Genomic DNA, 21,189 nt, shown 5'->3' with positions numbered 1-21,189 from the left:
CCGCTCCATGGGAGCTTTGGTCATAAATATGAATGGTCGTAACTTGACCATTCGCAACTCGGGGACCAGATGTACTACTTTAGTGGTACTCACATAGCGGAAGTGCTACAAGTTTTGTGTGTTGACAAGGCCAACGGCTCCAAGAAATGGAGACTTTCTCACATTCCTTGGAAACCTCTTCCAGTGATATTTAGCCTATTAAAATTGTCATATTTTTAGTTGTGTATTTTGGTACAGAATGGGACAGAAATTATATCAACAGCCTCCTGCAATTTCTGTTGGCTTCCCATCTGTCAAGCTTTTCTTATAGTTGAATTAGCTAGCTTATATTAGTCAGTAGGGAGCTACTGCAGTGCGTTACATTACAGCATGTCATAAACCAGGATGTGATGAATTTAGTGTGCTAATAGAAAGGGATGCAAATAGAACAATATACAGTGGGACAATGTGAATGTTGTACTTTCTTTAAAAATATAATTAAACTTTCTTCAGATTTCATTCTTTCCTATGTGTTTAATTCAGAATCTTGAAGTTTGTCAAGCAGTTTTTTCCCCAATGACTTAGTATTTGCTGAATTGCTCACTGTGCATGCAAAGAATGGCATAAATGTATTTTTAAAGTAGCTATTGATCTGTTAAATAAAATGTAACTCCCCAGATACATTCTTTTGTACATACCCTGTGCCATACTCACAGGGGATGGAGCTCGGTTTTGATTTTCGCCAGCTAACTGGTCCCTTTTGTTTCATTGATTGTTTTTTAAAACGAACAAAATCCTACAGTTGCACAGTATGCAAGAGAAGAAAACAAATTAGAGCCTGAATTCTGAGGGGAATTCTCAGTATACTGATATATTATGAAACCCTGGAGCACAGCCCTTCTAACTAGAGTGGTTCTGACACAAAAGAAGTTTAGTAGAATTATAGGGGTCAAGATCCATTTGGTGCTAATTAAAATGATTAACTCAGGGTATGTCTACACTACAGAGGAAGAGCGAAGCTCCAGTCAATGTCGGTAGTCCTGCTTTCACGAGGATTAAGGGAAGTCGAAGGGAAAGTGTATGCTGTGGACAAGTTGAGTTAAGGTACATCGACTTCAGTTACGCAATTAATATAGCTAAAGTTGTGTATCTTAATTTGACTTTGTCCTGTAGTGTAGACATAGCCTATTGGACTCTAGGGATGGTTGCCACATCAGGATCTAGACAGTTTGTGGTCCATCCATATGACAGACCCTGGGGCTCATTTTTTTCCCAACTCTCCCTTAAATAAGCAAGGCCATATGTGGAAATTCACTTAGCTATTGTGAGTATAGAAGGGATCCCCAGCTTTCTGTTCTGTGAGACATGATCAGGTAGCCACTGTGTACACTTATGGTGAGGCATAGAGTACACACACTACACGCCAAGAAACCATGGGTATAAATAGCAGCATAGGCAGCAAGAAATGCCTTAGGCATGTATTGTGTCCTGCGTGCCTCCACTCCCCAGGATATATACCCTACATGATATTCCACATCTATTTTTAGCAGTATAACTGTCCCGTTGCCTCCCACTGCAGTGAAATGCTCCAGCAGTGGGGAAAAGGGTCCATTTGGGGGAGGCAACAGAAAAATTCCCCGCTACCAGAGCTGTTCCCTGCTGCCAGAGCCTTTCAGTGTGGCATGTAGTGATCTCCTGCCTGTCTCTGCAGCATGTAGCTATATGTGCAGTGCTTATTCTTGTCTCACCACTGTAATACAGTTCTAGACCTTGATCTGTCAGATGACCAGATTAACGCACTCTTAGATGTGCATGCCCAGGCTGCACAAGGGTGTCTTCTTCTCCCATGTAAAGGCCAGGCACCATTGCAGGCCCAATATTCAGGGTGTGCATGGACCACAAAGATGGTAGGGCCATGCCCTCAACCACCCTGCTGTGCTTTGGCTGTTGGAATAAGACTAGATTTATAGTACAAAATTGTGTGAGTATAGCTGTGTTGGTCTGCAGAGCTGGGGAGGAGGGGGCTATGCTGGCTAAACGTCTTCTGTAGATGCAACTGTGCCATGAGAAGAGTGGGTCTGCCTGGCATTGCCAGGATTGCTCTGGGAGGTGGTGTAATTATGTTGATAGAACTCTTTCTGTCAGCATCTGCTGCACCTATATTAGACGACTGTGCTGCCATAGCTACTCCTGCGTTGCCTTGTAACATAGACATGGCCTAGGCCTGGTACACGGAGAGGGTATGAAGTATGCTGCCCTCTGGCAGGGAAGTAGGAGCAGACTGTATAGGAGGCCTGTTGTGTTCTTGAGCAGCCATCTCCCTGCACTTCCCCTTTAGCCATGCCCCTCTCCCATGCTTCCAGGGTGGAGCTGTGCAGCACTTGTCCTTGAATGACTTTATGGAAGAAGGAAAGAGAAGACGTGAATTCCTGACTTGAGAATTTGTTAGGATTTTAGTCCAGGGAATAAAATTGACTGATCCAGAGGCATAAATAGGATAAATATGGGGCTACATTTTCTGAATCTGCCTCCACTGAGAAAATATGTAGCATGTTATCCCACCTAATCCTATTCTAGATAGATCAACAATGTAGCTAGTGCAAATCACTCATCCTCTGCCAGATCTTTGAAGAGAGTAATTGAAATGAACCCTGCTTCTCTTCTACCTTTCCCTTAGAGATTTAAAGCCCCACTGGCTGCTTTAACTTCTTCTAATTATGAGTTGCATTCAGCCAGGAAGGGAGCAGAAATGTTGCCATGTGACCTATGTGCATAATCACACTTTCCCAGCACAGCTCGGATTTGGAGTGCGGAGTGCTGGATGAGCATAGCAAACTGCCTGCCTTTGGTTCAGAGATGGAAAAATTATATCTGTCTAAAAGGAAAAAAATCCTTGAGTGGTTTGGAACAAAGAAAAAATAAGAGGAAGCTACACTGCGACTGTGAAATATCAGAGAATAAGGCAAAATTTGCATTAAAAGTAAACTTGTGTGCAATGAATTTTCACAATACCCTTTTTGTAACTCCTGTGGGGTGAGCATCTTGCCCCCCTTCAGAATATTCCCTGAAATTTTTGAATTGTTCCAAGGTGCTATTCCAAAGACAGAGAAAAGCCTTTGAGTTGAGTGTGATGCCTCATGTCACGCAGCCAGCAAAGTCTCCAATTTTCAATAGTGATAGAAATGTAGCCGTGTTAGTCTGGGGTAGTTGAAGCAAAATGCAGGACAATGTAGCACTTTAAAGACTAACAAGATGGTTTATTAGATGATGAGCTTTTGTGGGCCAGACCCACTTCCTCAGATCAAATAGTGGAAGAAAGTAGTCACAACCATATATACCAAAGGATACAATTAAAAAAAATGAACAAATATGAAAAGGACAAATCACATTTCAGAACAGGAAGGGAATACGGGGGGATGGGAAGGGGGAGGAAGGAAAGTAAGTGTCTGTGAATTGCTGATATTAAAGGTAGGGAGAGTGGGATGTTTGTGAGTTAATGGTATTACAGGTGATAATTGGGGAAACTGTCTTGGTAATGGGTGAGAAAGTTCAAAGTTTTGTTAAGTCCTTGTTGGCAAGTGTCGAATTTTAACATGAATGACAGTTCAGAGGATTCCCTTTCAAGTGCAGATGTAAAAGGTCTTTGTAGCAGAATGCAGGTGGCTAAGTCATTTAGAGAGTGTCCTTTCTGGTTAAAGTGGCAAGAAACTGTTTTCTCTTTGTGATCTTGTCTGATATCTGTTTTGTGGGCATTAATCCTTTGGCGAAGTGTCTGAGATGTTTGTCCAATGTACATAGCAGACGGACACTTTCGGCACATGATAGCATAGATTATATTTCTGGATGCGCAGGAATATGTGTTCTTGATCTTATAACTCACTTGGTTAGGTCCAATAATGGTATCAGCAGAATGAATATGTGGACAAAGCTGGCAACGGGGTTTGTTGCAAGGGAAGGTACCAGGGTTGGTATTAGTGTGGTATGTCCTGTGGTGGTTGGTAAGAATCATCTTGAGGTTAGGTGGTTGTCTATAGGAGACTATGGGTCTGTCTCACAGACACTTACCTTCCTTCCTCCCCCTTCCCACCCCCCCGCATCCCCCTTCTGTTCTGCAATGTGATTTGTCCTTTTCATATTTTTTCATTTTTTTTAATTGTATCCTTTGGTATATATGGTTGTGACTACTTTCTTCCACTATTTGATCTGAGGAAGTGGGTCTGGCCCACGAAAGCTCATCATCTAATAAACCATCTTGTTAGTCTTTAAAGTGCTACATTGTCCTGCATTTTGCTCCAATTTTCAAATGAGCTTTAGGGAATCAGTGTACACTCCCCATTCAATTTCAGTTACAGCAGGAGGCCTAACTCCACTGGAATCTTTTGAAAATCTTAGAGCAAGGGTTTCAATCTGACACTTCTGCTTGTAGATTAAGGTATTAGAAGGCAAGAGTAAGGAGGGCAGAAGTAGGCTTAAGTAGGTTCAATGCCCATTAATATTGAGAGGACCTCAGTGGGTATTGATTTGTACTGCAAAGGAGGCTTTTTCTCCCAAGAGGGTTTTGGTGGGATAGGGCTATCCAATGACTGTTCTCCAGGGGTATCCATCCAAATGGACATGTTCAACTGACAGCATTTATGAGAAAGAAAAGACCACTGTGACAGACCACTATGGGAGAACTACTTCTTGGGTAAGTAGAAATTCAGAGAACAAAAGAAGTAAGAAAAGTTTAAGATCCCAGCAAGGAATAAAGTCTTGAACATTCTTATTGAATTTGCAGATGCTAAAGAATTACAAGGTGTGATATGGTCAAAAGCCATCAAAATAGTTTCAAACCAGAGCAGTAAGTGGGGACTTTGGTGTACAATGTTAGGCACCAAACATTAAAGAGACTGAAAAAAATCAGTGATGAACAAAATTACCCTCTTTGGAGTATAGCTCATCTGTTTGTTTACATTAGGATTAAAATTTTGCATTTCTTTTGATCAATCATAGATGCTAGAACAACTAGATCAGCAGTTTTGTCTTCACAGAACTGCAGAGAATATTCAAATACATATTTAGTCTCAGCCTTGATGATATTTGAGGGTAGTTTAAAAGCCTTTTCAGTGAGAAATTTGATGCAATTAACCAGCTTCTGATTTGCCACATAAGCAAGTAACATATTTGTGCAATGCAGATGAGTGTTGACATAAAGTATCCCCACTAAACTTTATTTTTGCCGAACAACAGGGGGCAAACTGAACACAGATTAAAAATTCTTTTGGATGTGATGCCTCTACAATAAATCTGTCAGTAAGGATTTAACTCCTCACGTGTTCAAGTTAATTTAATAGAACGATTCATGGAGAAAAGGCCATGGCAGTTCATTTACTCAAGCCTGCTCACACTCATATCTAGGTTGGTCTAAGCCAGTGGTCACCAATGAGTAGAACGGGATCTACTGCTCGATCCTGGAGCTTCTGAAGGTCAATCCCGACTGGTTTGGCCGGGAGGTTAACAGGTGCAGGCACTTGAGATGCCACTCCTCCTAGTGCTATGCTTCTCCTGCCCTCTGCCTTGAACTGCCCCATGGGAACTTCCTGCTTGCTGTGCAGGCCACTGAGGTGAGGGAGCCCCATCCCGTATCCCCTCTGCACCTGAGGGGGGCATGGGTAAAGTGGAGAGAGCTTGCTGGCAGCTGCTTCTGTGTCTGAATGCACTCAGCCTATGTAAAGGGATAATGTGATTCTCTGTCACTCTCACAGAAGCACATGTTGTCTCTCACACTCACCTCCCAACCAGACACATGTTGTTTTTACTTCTTTTACTTCTTTCAATTTGTATTGTTTTAGGTTTTTGACTGGTGTGTGCATTTCGTAATTGGTATCCCGCTCTTATGCTTAAATGTAATTCTTGGAGCAGTGAGTTCTAAAATGCCAAACTGTGCTGGCTGTGATTTTACTGGTGGTGCACATCACCTTGATATTGGTACAGAACATTTTTTCCATCCATGTGTAGAAGACTATTTGTGAGTCTCCTGGAACCTGGCTAGTTCTCTTGGAGGCTCCTGAAGCCAAATTGGGAGATCAGCCACTAACAGTCCAGCAACCTAGTGAGGTTAAGGCAGGCTCCCCCCTGCCCTGACCCCGCATCACTCCTGGAAGTGGCTGCATTGTCCCTGCATTCCATGGGGGAGGTGGGGCAGGAGGTCTTGCCTGTCACTACTGACCCACAGCTCCTGTTCACCAAGGACAGGTAACCCAATGTGGGGTATGGTACTGGTGCCTGTGGATGTGGTAGGAGGGTGAATGGGCAGCACATAGAGGCACATGCACTTCCCTCCCTCCCGCCCAGGAGACACTGCTGGATATGCTAACCTCATTCTGGAGTGGTGCAGGCCCAGGGTGAGGGTGAGCCTGCCTTAGTTCCTTAGGGATTTGACAGGGTTTTACTCTGAGATTTTAGGTTTACCCAGGCTACATTTAGGCTATGTCTAGACTGCAAGCCTCTTTCAAAAAAGGCTTTTTCGAAAGATACTTTAGAAAAAGCCTCTTTTGAAAAAGAGCCTCTAGACTACAATCAGTACTTTCAAAAAAGCAAGCCACTTTTTCAAAAGCACCCAGGCAGCCTGGATGCTCTCTTCAGAAAAAGCACAGTTTGCATTACATAGCGCCTTTTTTCCAAAGAGCACTTTTGAAAAAAGGCGTTCTTCCTCATAAAACGAGGTTTTCTGTGGTCAAAAAAACTGCCACATTCTTTTGATTTACTTTTGAAAGTAAATCAAAAGAACATGGCAGCAGTCTAGATGCAGGGGAAGCTTTTTCGAAAAAAGGCCACCTTTTTCGGAAAAACCCTGTAGTCTAGACACGCCCCCAGATTCAGACCCATGCCAACAGGGGGCAAAATGATGTAAATAAAAACCAAAGACCACTATGCCCATGAATCCCAAGGAGCTAGTATGGCTGATTTTCCCACATTTGTATTCTCTAGCCCCAGAATTACTGAATATAAAATCAGCTTTGAAGAAGGTCTTCTAGTAATTTTCAGCTTTCGGCCAACCTCTTTTGAAGTATTTTCCTGCCAGGGGAGATTTCTATAAATATTTAAAAGTAAATGCCTGCCTTTTTAATCCAAAATCGTTGGGAAATCAAATGTCTGGGCAAAGGCCCAATCTTGCAAGATGTTGAGCATCATGTAGGATCAGTCCCAAGGGAAGTATTGGGTAAAGAACAACTAATCTGCTAGCTAAGAAGCCCGTGTCCCAAAACAGGAAGATGTCTGCCAGTCATTTTCAATCAGCTCTATGCAATGTTTTGTTCATGCTTGCAGCACAATACAGAACCAAAAATTGTGATTTCCACTTATCAGTATGTTGCGTACGTTGGAATCTAAAGAGACTGTGACACTAAATACATCATCTGCCAGACGTCTGCTCTCCCAAGCTAATACAAGATGTAGATTGGAAAGACACAACAATGCAAAAAGAAACCCAGTAGCTGCTGGTCTATTAACTTTCATAAAAAGTAAGTGCCACTCTCTGATGTGGCAAGGCATTTTCTTGTTCTCTGTGCAGGACAGTAAAAATCCATCCTCTGCTTTTTGATAAGCACGACAATCTAGGTAATTTTATATTTCATGCAAATGAAATAAAATGTTTTTGTTATATTGTGGCAAAAAGAACAATAATGTGCTCTAGCAAAGGGGCCAGAATACAGGAACGACTGAGAATTTTTCCAGTGCAGTGCTCTCTGCTCCCTTCACGTGTCAGGGGAAATAATATTGACTTATACAAAGCTGTATCTTTTCATCTATACAAATGTTGCTCATTGATTTTCACAGCCCCTTGGTGAGCTAGATACATGGGATTGCCATTTTGCAATTAGAGGGATGGAGATTATGTGACAGAACTAGAATTATTTATAAGAGAACTACCCAGTAGGTGCCAGGGTTCAAGTAATTCTTGTATGCTGGTTTGGCAGTTTTTGGAGGGCATTGGGTCAGCATGATTGTATTCTGGAGCCTGTTCTGATACTTCTTGTTTAAGGCCTTGAACACCATATCCTGGAAATGTATCATCCTTAGCTAGACACTGCACACATTTTGCAAGCAAACCTTTGCACAACGTCCTACACACATATCCAGGGTGATGTTCTATAATCTATCACTAAGCAAATCAAAACCAATTTACACCAGAAGGCTTGTTTACATGGTGCAGGATATTTCCAGCCCAAATTTCCATCCCTAGCAGCCTCTGTTGGCTGTCCATCTGTTCCCACAGTGGGTGAGGGCAGGACTCAAGCCCCCAACGCTGCATTCCCAAGGCAAATGGCCCATCCCTTAGTCCACTGCAGAATCAACCCCACTTTCTGGGTAAGGTAGGCTGGGTGAAATTCTTACATGAAATGTCCTCCTCTTCCTAAACACACAATCTTCATCTCTGAGCAGAGCTGGTTCAATCATTTTCAACAGTCAGAAGATAACACCTGCAAACAGAAACCATGTCAGCCAAAGCTTCCACAATCTTAGGTATGTCTCCATTGCAAGTGATGGTGTGATTTTGTTTCTTTGTTTTTTAAGCATGGACTGGCATACCATTAACAATGTAGGGCTTATGGCATTCTCTTTATACACATGTGCACTGTCTTTCTCTCTCTATCTAAGCAAAATAGATTTTTCCATACTAGTTATTTATAGTCTCAACATAAGCCATACGAGGTGATTGTTATTGTTTGTAGAAATGCCTCTTGTAATAAAATTGTCCTAGTACATATTGCTTTCCTACTAATCCACACTCTGCCAAGGTGGCAGCAAATTGTGAGGATGTCAAGTCTTTTATTGGTGGTGAAATTATGTCAACACTTGAATGGTTTGAAATATCTGTGGGATTTTGGGGAGAGGGGAGGTTAGTATAGGCACAAGTTAGTGATCTAAATAGTTTTGGAATCTAAATAACAAATCTACTCTGCAGCACTTCTGAGACCAGAAGGCAAGGACTGGCTTGTGTGCAAGGTTTTCCTTTATTCCATTTTTTCCAAAAAAAGAGAGAGAAAGAGAAAGGGGGTGACAGTAAAAAATGGACCAAAATATCATAACATTTTCCATTTTCCAGTTTTACTGGGGGGGAATCGGAACAGGCATTATTTCCCCCCTCCCCTTTCCAAAAAAAGGTTAAAATGATGTCCAGCTCTAACAATATTTTCAAAGCGTGCTTAATCTTATTTTACTAGCGAATTAGCCCATCATAAGATGGGATTTTCAGGTCTCTCCTCCACGTCGGTCTTCTCTCCTGAGTCTCCGGTCTCTCGCTCAGTCTCTCTCTCTCTCCTCCTCCTACCTCCCCCTCTCTCTCTCAGCTCTCCTCCGCCTCCTGCCTCTCTCTCTGTCTCTCTTTTTCACTTCTCCTCCCTCTCCTGCCTCTCACTTGGGGGACCGCAGAGCCCAAATGGCCGTTTGGGCTCCACACTCGCCATGCTGCATGGGGGGCGTGGAGCCCAAACGGTTACTTGAGCCACTTGCTCCCACGCGGCGGCCTGGCTGAGCTGAGCAGCACAGAAGTTAGCCGAGCGCCACGGCGGGAGATGAAGGGGGGCGGGGAGGTGACGTCTGTGGCCAGGGGGCAGGGCCTGGAGCTGCTGTCACGCCGCACATCACCACACCCTCCTTCGCCTCCTGCCGTGGCACTCGGCTGACTTCTGCGCCGCTCAGCCAGGCCACCGCGGGGGAGCAAGTGGCTGTTTGGGCCCCGCACTCCCCATGCAGCATGGGCTGCCTAGAGGGAACAGCCAGCATTTCAGCAACAGCACCTCCCAGAGGGAACAGCCAGCATTTCGGTGTTACAGACTCATAGACACTGAGCTACTATATATATGAGTCTGGTCTTCAGTGCAAGTTACTCATTTGTCAAAGGGGCCCAGGACTATTGTGGCAGCAGCAGAGGTTGGAACCCAAGATCCCTTTAAATTGAAGCCAGAGCCTTGCATGACACACTCAATAGCTGTGGGCAGTGCACTCTAGGAGGCCAGGGAGTGGGGAGGGGAGGGGGGGGAAGGGCATGGCATGATCTGGTCACAGCCGAGAGCTGGCTGCCCCTTCCATCTGAGGCTTCCTCCCTTCTGGGAGAGCAGAGCTACCCGCCCCCCCCCCCCCATCTTGTCCAGGCTCGGTGAGTGGCTTCTGACTGACATCTCAAATGTGTGCAGGCTTTCTATGTTCACATAGCTGTGCATTATTTTTCAGCCATGGATATACCAATGGTATGTGTGATCTGAGGGAACACACATACTTGTGTTTATAGCATTGTGTCTCTGCTACACAGAAAAAAATGTGCCTTAAGATCACAGACCAGTAGGTAAATATACAATGTAGAGCTTTCCTCCAAATCTACGAGAGTGGTGGGGATAAATAATATCTCATTTCATGTCATGACTTCCTCCCCACTTCCTAAGCCACCTGCTCACAGAGAGATGACATAACTCAACCTAAATCAACCAGCACGCCTGAGGCAGAGCTAGGAATAAATGCCTGAGTCCCAGTGCAGTGCTCTGTTCACTAAGGACCACAGCCTCCAAAGTCAGATGGCCTTTGGCTCAGGAGCTAAATAATTCTGGTATATTTATTCCTGTTCAATAAGTAATTGAATTAAGACCATTCATAGATAAGATGATATGAATGAGTATCATATACTTGATGCAATTGTAAAATACAGCCTGCTGTGTTATAATGCAGTGAAATTGTTTTCCCCTCACCCATATATACCTATATTTTCACATTATCTTTCCCAATGTGTTATCTACTTTGACTTAATTTCAAGATCCCATTGATCTGAGTTAGACAAGCTGAAGTGATAAAACAAGCAGGCTAAATTACCAGCATAAAAGACAAAATATGAAAAGTGCCTCATGCAGAGACATTAATCTCTCCTAATTCTTAGTGGCAAGAAGCAAATATAAAAAAAAATGTAGTTTATTTTTCAAATTAAACGCAGACCATCACAAAATAAAAAATAAATTACGCTTGCCACTCAAATCCCAAACCTTATAAGCCTTTAAAACAACTACTAACATAACCATGGTCAGACTTAAACATGAAAAGAATCTGCAAGTTTTCATTGAATCCAATTAAAAATGTTTCAGAGAGTATGAAATAAAAGGTCAATCATTAAAATTACATGTAAGATTCTGAGTGTAAATATTTGTCTCCTCTCACAGATCCATTTTGCAGCGGAAGACTGAATTATACATAAGAACAATGTAAAGCTGGCATTAATTTATACTCAAAATCTCCAAAAGGATCATGGAGACGGATAAATGTGTCTGCCTGCTTGTCAAACAATTGTGTTTGATTATAGCTGGATATGGGGAACTGGTGTGTGCTGTGTAGAGAGGGCCAGAGAACTCAATAGGAATTGCTCCATCCATGAATGCTTAGCTCAGCCATGTAGCCACTTTAACTTGCTCCAGGAGGGCAGGGTCATCCTTACCCATACACACATTATACCACTGCATAGAGCAATTGAAAATTTGGGGTACCACTGGGTCTTAATGTCCAACACCACACAAACTTCTTTCAATCCCTGTTCCATAGCTTCATTTCATCTAGTTAACTGAAAAGTGAAAAAGCCTGCCAGACCTAAAGCATAGCACTGAACCTGTGAAAGAGCCATGGTAATGAAAGCCGTTTAACAGGCATTTGCCAGCTTCAGGCATACACTGTCAGTTTCTGGATTGACTATAAAACAACAAGCAATCCTGAGTCACCTTAGGGTACGGCTACACTAGCCACCCTAGTTCGAACTAGGGTGGCTAATGTAGTCATTCAAACTTACAAATGAAGCCTGGGATTTAAATATCCCGTGCTTCATTTGCATGTTCCCAAGCGCCGCCATTTTTAAATGCCCGGTAGCTTGAACTACCTGCTTCATGTGGCACGGGCTAGGTAGTTCAAATGAACACTCTTACACCATGGACCAGATACCTGGCTGAATAATTTGCACCTGCTCATTCTACCAGTGTGTTTAATCTTGAGTCTCGTTGCAGACCTGTGAAGAACTACTGTTACTCCTCCTGCAATGAGAAAGGATGTGGACGGCAACCAAAATTATTAGATGGCTGGAGTTCATGACCTATGAGGAGAGACTGAGGGATTTGGGTTTTTTTAGTCTGCAGAAGAGAAAAGTGAGGGGAGATTTGATAGCAGCTTTCAACTTCCAGAAGGGAGGTTCCAAAGAGGATGCAGAAAGGCTGTTCACAGTAGTGACAGATGGCAGAAAAAGGAGCACTGGTCTCAAGTTACAGTGGAAGAGGTCTAAGCTGGATATTAGGAAAAACTATTTCACTAGGAGAGTGGTGAAGCACTGGAATGGGTTGCCTAGGGAGGTGGTGGAATCTCCATCCCTAGAGGTTTTTAAGTCTCGGCTTGACAAAGCCTTGGCTGGGTTGATTTAGTTGGGATTGGTCCTGCCTTGGGCAGGGGGCTGGACTCGATGACCTCCTGAGGTCTCTTCCAGCTCTATGATTCTATGATTCAATGTTTAGTATCAGGGAATAATAATGTGGTTAGATTGTGATTTTGGTCATACATTATTAAACACAAAATTCAATGTCCCTGGGAAAAACTTGAAAATTCAACTGAATGTTATCAGCATAGATTGAAAATGCAATTCATGAGTCTTAGAAATGACTTGCAAAAGAAAAAAATGGGTATGTGCCTTTTTGTCTCTTTGTGATGTATAAAGGGCAAATTTGTGTCTGGTGTTTTCTAATACAAGCTTTTTTTTCTGCCAAATTTTTATATTAGAACTTCAGATCTTATCTAGAAAACTGTTAATTGCAAAACAAGCCTAGCAAGCATTTATAAATTCAGATTTATCAATAGTTCTAGATAAAAACCAAATACATTTTGGAAGAAACAAAAAACATCAAAGGCCTTTTTATCAAGGACTATAAAGAGACAGAGGAGAAATTGACATATTTTCTAAAGGGTCTTTTCTAAAGGACCTTTTAAGTTGTCAAAAGAATGCTGCTACAGAAACATTAATAAAGGGCCTTGAATCTCTCAGTACTGGAGATTAAAACATAATATGGAAACATGACTTGCTGTACTGAATCAGACCAGTGCTATGTAATCCAGTGACCTGTCTTTTATACTACCAGCTTCTTTAGAGGAAGAGATCCTGTAGTATGCATCTGTGCATACTTGCTCAATGACTGTTTCATCCTAATCCTCAAGAGATATAATATGCATATGCCCTGAAGTTTGATTATTTATATCCTCACCAAAACTCTTGATTATATATTTTAATATTATAAATCTGAATATTCTTATATCTGGATAAATATCTAGTTTTGTAATGACTACTAGAATCTGGGACTGTCTGAAGAAGGTAATTTAAGAAACACTAAGTGAAGTTAAAATAAACTTACTGGCTACATCTAGACTGGCATGATTTTCTGCAAATGCTTTTAACAGAAAAGTTTTTCCGTTAAAAGCATTTGTGGAAAAGAGCATCTAGATTGGCACGGACGCTTTTCCGCAAAAGCACTTTTTGCGGAAAAGCGTCCGTGTCAATCTAGACGTGGTTTTGCGCAAGAAAGCCCCTATCGCCATTTTTGCCATCGGGGTTTTTTTGCGCAAAACAGTTTTTAGCTGTCTACACTGGCCATCTTGCGCAAAAATATTTCCGGAAAAGGGCTTTTGCCCGAATGGGAACGTCAAAGCATTTGCGCAAGAAGCACTGATTTGGGACAGTAGAACGTCAGTGCTTTTGTGCAAAATCAAGCAGCCAGTGTAGACAGCTGGCAAGTTTTTGCGCAAAAGCAAATGCTTTTGCAGAAAAACTTGCCAGTCTAGATGCAGCCACTCTGTAAAAAGAAATCCTGCCCATTCCCATTTAAATGTAGACAGCAATATGTGATATCAAATCTGATGTGATGTATAGATGATAATTAGGCTTGTGCCTTCTTGTGCCAACCTGAAATTTGACCAATGGGCAACACAAGGAAAATAAATTGGATGAAGAGACACATACTAAGACCACTGAGAGAAGTTTTTATTGTTTATTGTTGTGGTTGACATATAGTGATGACTGGTTGAGTGCTCAGTAGAGATTGTGAACTGAGTGAAGTGAAATGCAAAGCTCCCGCTATTAAATAGTGCAGGATTGTATCATATAGAGCTGGTTCTAATGTGTCTGCTCTGCATCCTGTCCCAAGCATTTCAGTGTTTTCTTCTGATTATGATTAAGTACAACAGCCTGTCTTGAAATGTACAAGGCATGAAATGAACAACCAAGCCAGCAGGGGTTCACATGACACAACCTGTCATGGGGAGGGAAATACAAGCTGGAGTCTTTCAACGGTCATAACTGAATTTATCACATCAGCTAAACAACAAAAAATAACTATAAAAATGAGGATCAGCACAGCTTAATTGTGGCAGACACTCTGTGGGGAGAATATATTTGAAGGAAAGCGAAGCTTGTCGGACAGGAGGGCTAATGAAACAAGAGTGGAAACTAATCTTAAAAGGGCAGGGTAATGCATCTTCAGTGGTTGAACTTGTACATAACATTTTCAGCTTTCCACAGTAATTATTCAACTGTAACCTTCTCAATGCCTTTTCACTTCTTAATTTATTCTATATTGTAAACACCTGCAGGCCCAGATGGCTGATTTATTCTCCCAAGCTTGGCATACTTTGCAGCACTAGGATGAGGTAGTCTAATATTACAGTACGGAGTATGTCTATTATTAAGAATTGCCAGCAATAAAATCCACAACTTTGCAAGCAAGAAACAAGCGATTTTTATTTATCTTTTTAGAGGGCCTGTTTTAGGATTAGTTTTCTTTCTTAAAATATCTTTCCATGATTTGTATTTAAAACAGATTTCAATACATTTAAAACTATGCTGGTCAGAGAGCCCATTGACTTTAGTTTAGGAAGAAAATGGCTTTCACTGAAAATTGCAGGTGAATTGAAAACACACTGAAGGCTTATCTAAAGCTTCTTGGTTTTTCAAAGCTGTAGGATTGAAGACTGCTTTCCCAAAGACAGGAACAGCTGTTTTAAGAAAAAGGCCTTAGGTTGGGACTCAGGCAATCTAGGTGTAATTCGCAGTGCCTCCAGAGACTTCCAGTATGACCTGATGAACACTACTTCATCTCTGTGCATCAGTGTCCGTCCCATCTGTAAAACCATTATGAAAATTCTTCATTTGTCTGCTTCATCTATTTCAATTGCACATACTTTGGGACATAGACTCTCTCTCTTCCTATATGTTTGAAGAGAGTCTAGCATGACCTCTAGAACAGCCACTGAACTCAGTAGAGTTATTCCTGGTTTACACTGAATAAATGCCCTGATTCCTGAATGAAACAACTTATTTGCTTCTCTCTGTACTTACAAATATTAAAACAAAAAGAAAAAGAAAAACTGAATGTCACGGTGTCAAGAATCAAGTTAGAAAAGGACATTGATCATTGTTACCAATCAGCAACACATTTGTACTAGCACTGAAGACTTGGCTGTTTGTTGATTGTTTTTATTCTGTGCAGTCTTGCCCCTTCTAACCTGATGCATTAAAAGAAGCACAGGAATATGTGACTGGAAAATGAAGAAATGCTTCTTTCATGCCATGTGTGTGTGTATATGTTCACTTTTTAGAAGCATAAATAAATGATATCTGCTTTATATGGATGTTTACTTACATGTCTACATGGCTGTTCAGGAAATAATGTTATTTTTATCCAAAGGTGATAGGTCTGTAAGAAATAGTCACATTAGCCAGCCAGGCCAACAGAACTCTGTTGATTTCACTATGGCCCATCATAAACAGTGAAGAGATAAATTCAGCAAAGACAAGTTTCCTCCAGCTTAAGATTTTCAAAGCTATTGTCTATTGGTTCAACAGTTTTTATTGACCCCACAAGCGATCCAGTGAAAAGCAATATGAATATTTCATATCCTCTAGGAGAAAGAAACTGTAAGTGAAGTTCAACCTACATGGTTTATTTATATCAGTTATATTTCCAAGAATGGATTTGTAAAAGTGCTTGATATTTTGAAACAGTTTCTCTCTACTGTTCTGGAGGCTCAACATTGTTGACACTGTCATCTACCAGCACAGGGTTAAAGCAGATCCCACTCTGTTCTAATTTTTCCCAGGGGACCCTTGGCAGCTTTGAAGACAGAGATTGTAGACAGTCACTGTTACCCCACTAGGGGTGTGTCTAGACTACAGGGGTTTTTTTTTTTTGAAAAACTTCACCTGCATCTAGACTGCATCTGCGTTCTTTTGAAAGTAAATAAAAAAAATGCGGCAGTTTTTTCAATCACGGTAAACCGCATTTTATGAAGAATAACGCCTTTTTTCTTAAGTACTCTTTCAAAAAAAGGTGCTATTGAATGCAAACTGTGCTTTTTTGAAAGAGAATCTTTAGACTCTCTTTTGAAAAAGCAGCTCACTTTTTCGAAAAATCTGCTTCTAGTCTAGACACTCTTTTTTGAAAGAGGCTTGTAGACTAGACATACCCTAGGTATAGTTCAACTGGACTTGATGAATAAGCTAACAAGCTCCTATAAATCTGTGTAAAAGATGTTCTGTATTCAGCTTTCAACTGAGAGAGAACACTCTCTTTTCTGAGAGCAGCTAAATATAAACACTTTGGTTATATACTGGTTCACATGGCTGATGTAAAAACAACTTTATTTTTTTAAAGGCCCATCTCTCTCTCCTTTGATCTGTGAAGCTCTTGTCTGCTGCTAGTACATGGAAAAGGTACGATGCTGATTTTTCATGAATAACAGAGTTAAATGGGGGATTTTATTCTTTTTAAAAATGTTTTGTTTTGGAAATAAATTCTGGAAGGTCACTTTTCTCATTGACATGCATTACACCTATTGGAATTCCTTAGACTTAACCCTGGCTAGAAAAAAATCATTATATCTCCAATGTCATTTCACTCAACTTTGCAATAAAAATAGTTTTTTTGTTTATGGCTTTTTCCATGCTAAGTTACTTTCCTACTATAACTAGATATGAAGCTACATTGATCTACCATCAACAAAAGCTAAATCCATTACATCAGTAGAAGAGCAGGTACCCAGCATTTCTGAAAATTAAGTCCTCCACCCCCCACTGCTGGATGCTTTTGCAGATTTAGGTTTTAATTTCTGCATGTTCCAGTTTCCCATCTTGAAAATAAGCATAATGGTACTTCCTTATGACTTTAATAATAAAGGAGAGAAGTTCATTTTTTATTTCTGAGGTTCTCAGATACTATAATAATGGCAATTATTTAAAATAAAATAAAATGTGCTCTTAGCAAGTGGCTGTGCTGAATATAATGAAGGGGACAGGTTCTGATCTCACTCTTGGGCCAATCTCTGTGGAACCCATTGAAGTCAACAGAAATGTGCTGGGGATGGGTAGGGATCTATCTGCAACCAGGACTGGAGACTTACTCTGTTGTAAATTCAGAATAACACTGCTGGCTGGGAACCATATACAAATGTAATGGCTTCCATCCAACCCCCTACACCAGGTATTGGACCAGAGAACTCCAGGGCTGAACGCTTGAGCCAAAGAACTAGGCTTTTATGTGGAGAGTTGTAACAGGCTCAAAGCCTCTTTGGATTAGCCAAAAAGGGATCTGTGTAACATACAGTAACCAGTGTGTTCCCCATGAATTTTCTACATATAGAATTGTGCAAATTTAACAAAAGATGACAATGGAGTGGGAAAAGATATGTTCTTCCGAGAGAGAAAGAGATATTTTCAATACAGATATAATAAGAAAAAATGCACTATTTAATATACCAGATTAGTACATTCTTTCAATTAAACCATATTAAGGTAGCTGCTGCAATCTAATTATAAATGCAATTAATATCTCTCCATATGTTGAATGCACAATATACAGTTATGACCTAAGAAGAAGTAAAACCAAATACAATATTCATTTTTTTCCATGTAATAGGGAGATGTTGTGTTTAATATGCTAATTGGGGATTTGCAACAGAAAACTGAAGTATAATTTTTTCCAGTTCATTAAGATTTGACTTTTGACTATTTTCCACGATTGATTAGTTATTTTAATTATATGAATACCAAAGTCTCTGAAGGCCAAGTATATTCTCTCATGTGACCTTATGCTATCTATAATAAATAATGTGCTTTTGTCCAATAATAATAGGAACCTCTCAAATGAAAGAACCACTGCCTTTCATTTGGCTTGAAATGTGAAATTCCCTGTTCCTTGTCAGCTGAACATCCTGTGGACCCTTTTAATTAATAGCAAGGAAGCATATTTATTTTTGAGTGATATAACTGGAACATCAAGTGACAATCTTTCAGACAAGATTTTCACACTCCATTAAGAATAAAATAAATTATACCATTTTCTCCACATAATCCATGATTGCTATAAAACAATCCATGGCAATTAAGCATTTGTGGTTATTATTGAAGAGCATTATTATAAGAAGTGTGATAATTGTATATGCCAAATGATTGTAGCTGGGTGAATACCACTTTTTGTTTTGTTTTTGTGCTAGGCGGTGGGGTGGGAAGTGGTTTGGCAAAAACTGCAGTTAGGATTTAACATAAATTCAGAGAAAATGAATTCATTTTCAGTTTTGATTGTGCCTGAAGGCCATATGCAGTACACATCAAATTTTCAAGAAAGGGGCCACAAAAGGGAGGATTAATATAATCGTATTTAAAAACTTTAGTAAAATTACAAACGCAATGCAAGTAAACCTAAGCAACAGAAGAGGTGAAACTGTCTTCAAATGTACAGAAATTATATCTACACACTATTTATCTAGCTATGTTCCGTTTATCTGTATCTTTTCTGAACTGGTTTTCAAACTTCTTCCAAGCGCGTTTGGTAACAACCTGAGAAGACTCTATGTTTCTAAAAATAAAATGGCTCTTTACCAATAGAATTATTTACAGACATGCTACAACTGCAACTTTCATTCAAGTCATGTGCATGCGGACTGATCACCTGTTGCCAACTCCAAACACTTTTGTCCTGGAACTTACAGTCTACAGAGTGCACTGCAGTTCCTCAGAAGAGAGAAAAGAGAGAATCTTATAGAATCATAGAATCATAGAGCAGGAAGAGACCTCAGGAGGTCATCAAGTCCAGCCCCCTGCCCAAGGCAGGACCAATCCCAATTAAATCAACCCAGCCAAGGCTTTGTCAAACCAAGACTCAAAAACCTCTATGGATGGAGATTCTACCACCTCCCTAGGTAACCCATTCCAGTGCTTCACCACCCTCCTAATGAAATAGTTTTTCCTAATATCCAACCTAGACCTCTCCCACTGTAACTGGAGACCATTGCTTCTTGTTCTGCCATCTGTCACTACTGTGAACAGCCTTTTCCCATCCCCTTTGAAACCTCCCTTCAGGAAGTTGAAGGCTGCTATCAAATCCACTCTTCTCTTCTGCAGACTAAACAAACCCAGATCCCTCAGTCTCTCCTCATAGGTCATGCACTCCAGCGCCCTAATAATTTTGGTTTTCATCCACATCCTTTCTATAGTGGAAGGCCCAGAACTGGACACAATACTCCAGATGTGGCCTCACCAAAGCCGAATAAAGGGGAATAATCACTTCTCTGGATCTGCTGGCAGTGCTCCTCCTAATGCAACCTAATATGCCATTAGCCCTCTTGGCTACAAGAACACACTGTTGACTCAGATCCAGTTTCTTATCCACCGGAATTTCCAGGTCCTTTTCTGCAGAACTTTCCATTCGGTCCCCAGCCTGTAACAATGCTTGGGATTCTTCAGTCCCAAGTGCAGGACTTTATACTTGTCCTAGTAGAACCTCATCAGATTTCTTTTGGCCCAATCCTCTAATATGTCCAAGTCATTCTGGACTCTATCCCTGCCCTCTAGTGTATCCACCTCTAGCTTAGAGTCATCTACGAACTTGCTGAGGGTGCAATCCATCCGCTCATCCAGGTCATTAATAAAGATGTTGAACAAAACCAGTCCTAGAACAGATCCTTGGGGCACTCCGCTAGAAACTGACTGCCAACATGTCATCGAGCTATTGATAAATACCCATTGGGCCTGACAGTCTAGCCAGCTTTCTATTCATCTTACGGTCCATTTATCCAATCTATATTCCCTTAACTTGCTGGCAAGAATATTGTGGGAGACCGTATCAAAAGCTTTGCTAAAGTCAAGGTATATCACATTCACTGACTTTCCCATATCCACGGAGCTAGTTGCCTCATCATAGAAGTGGTAGATTTGTCAGGCATGACTTGCCCTTTGTGAATCCATGTTGACTATTCCTGTTCACTTTTCTCCCCTCCAAGTGCTTCAAAATGGATTCCTTGAGGATCTCCTCCATGATTGGTCTGTAGTTCCCTGGATTGTCCTTCTTCCCTTTTTTAAAGATGGGCACTACATTTGCCTTTTTCCAGTCATCCAGGATCTCTCCTGATTTTCACGAGTTTTCAAAGAAAATGGCCAAGGGCTCCGCAATGACATTTGCCAACTCCCTCAGTATCCTCGGATGCATTAAATCTGGGCCCATCGATTTGTGTATGTTTAGCTTTTCTAAATAGTTCCTAACTTGTTCTTTCCCACAATATTTTGAATTAATAAATTGTAAGTCAAAATTCCTATTGATTTCAGTGAACCAGAATTAGTCTAATGTTGGATGCTTTTGAAAATCTTCCCCTAAACCTTCTTATTTGGCATCTTTTGTTTATCCAAGTACTCCTATGTTCTCAACAAATTGAAAGAGATATGCAAAGAAAACACAATTTGTACAAAATAATTCAGAGCATGTACCTCTAAATCCACTTTTGCAATTTGTTAAAGATTAGAACTTTCATCTTGTTGATAGATTCTGTACTGTGGATTATATTACAAACCTCAGCCCCTTGGAGCTTATATGGAAGTTGTAATATTAGGGCTGATCAGATAAATTTCCAGATGCCTATACATTTTGCTTTTTCGTTTGGTTGTTTGGTTGGTTGTTTTTAGTGGCTGAGATACTTTTGTAAGCATAACATATAATGTAGGGTCAGCAATATGGTGATTAGAGGCAAACCAGTGAAGTGACTGTAAAAAGCCCACTTTCAGATGTATAACATAACTATCTTTAGTTTATAGGATGGGTCTAAGTTAGGGTCAAAAGGGAAAACCTTCATTCTTCCAAACCAGGCTCCTTTAGAAGTGTTGAAACTGAATCTCTGCCTTAT

This window comes from Pelodiscus sinensis, chromosome 9 (genome assembly GCF_052426305.1).
Source record: "Pelodiscus sinensis isolate ZL-2025 chromosome 9, ASM5242630v1, whole genome shotgun sequence".
In the NCBI taxonomy this organism is placed as follows: Eukaryota; Metazoa; Chordata; order Testudines; family Trionychidae; genus Pelodiscus; species Pelodiscus sinensis.
The sequence above is the reverse complement of the archived record's forward strand: the minus strand, read 5'-3'. Positions refer to the sequence as shown.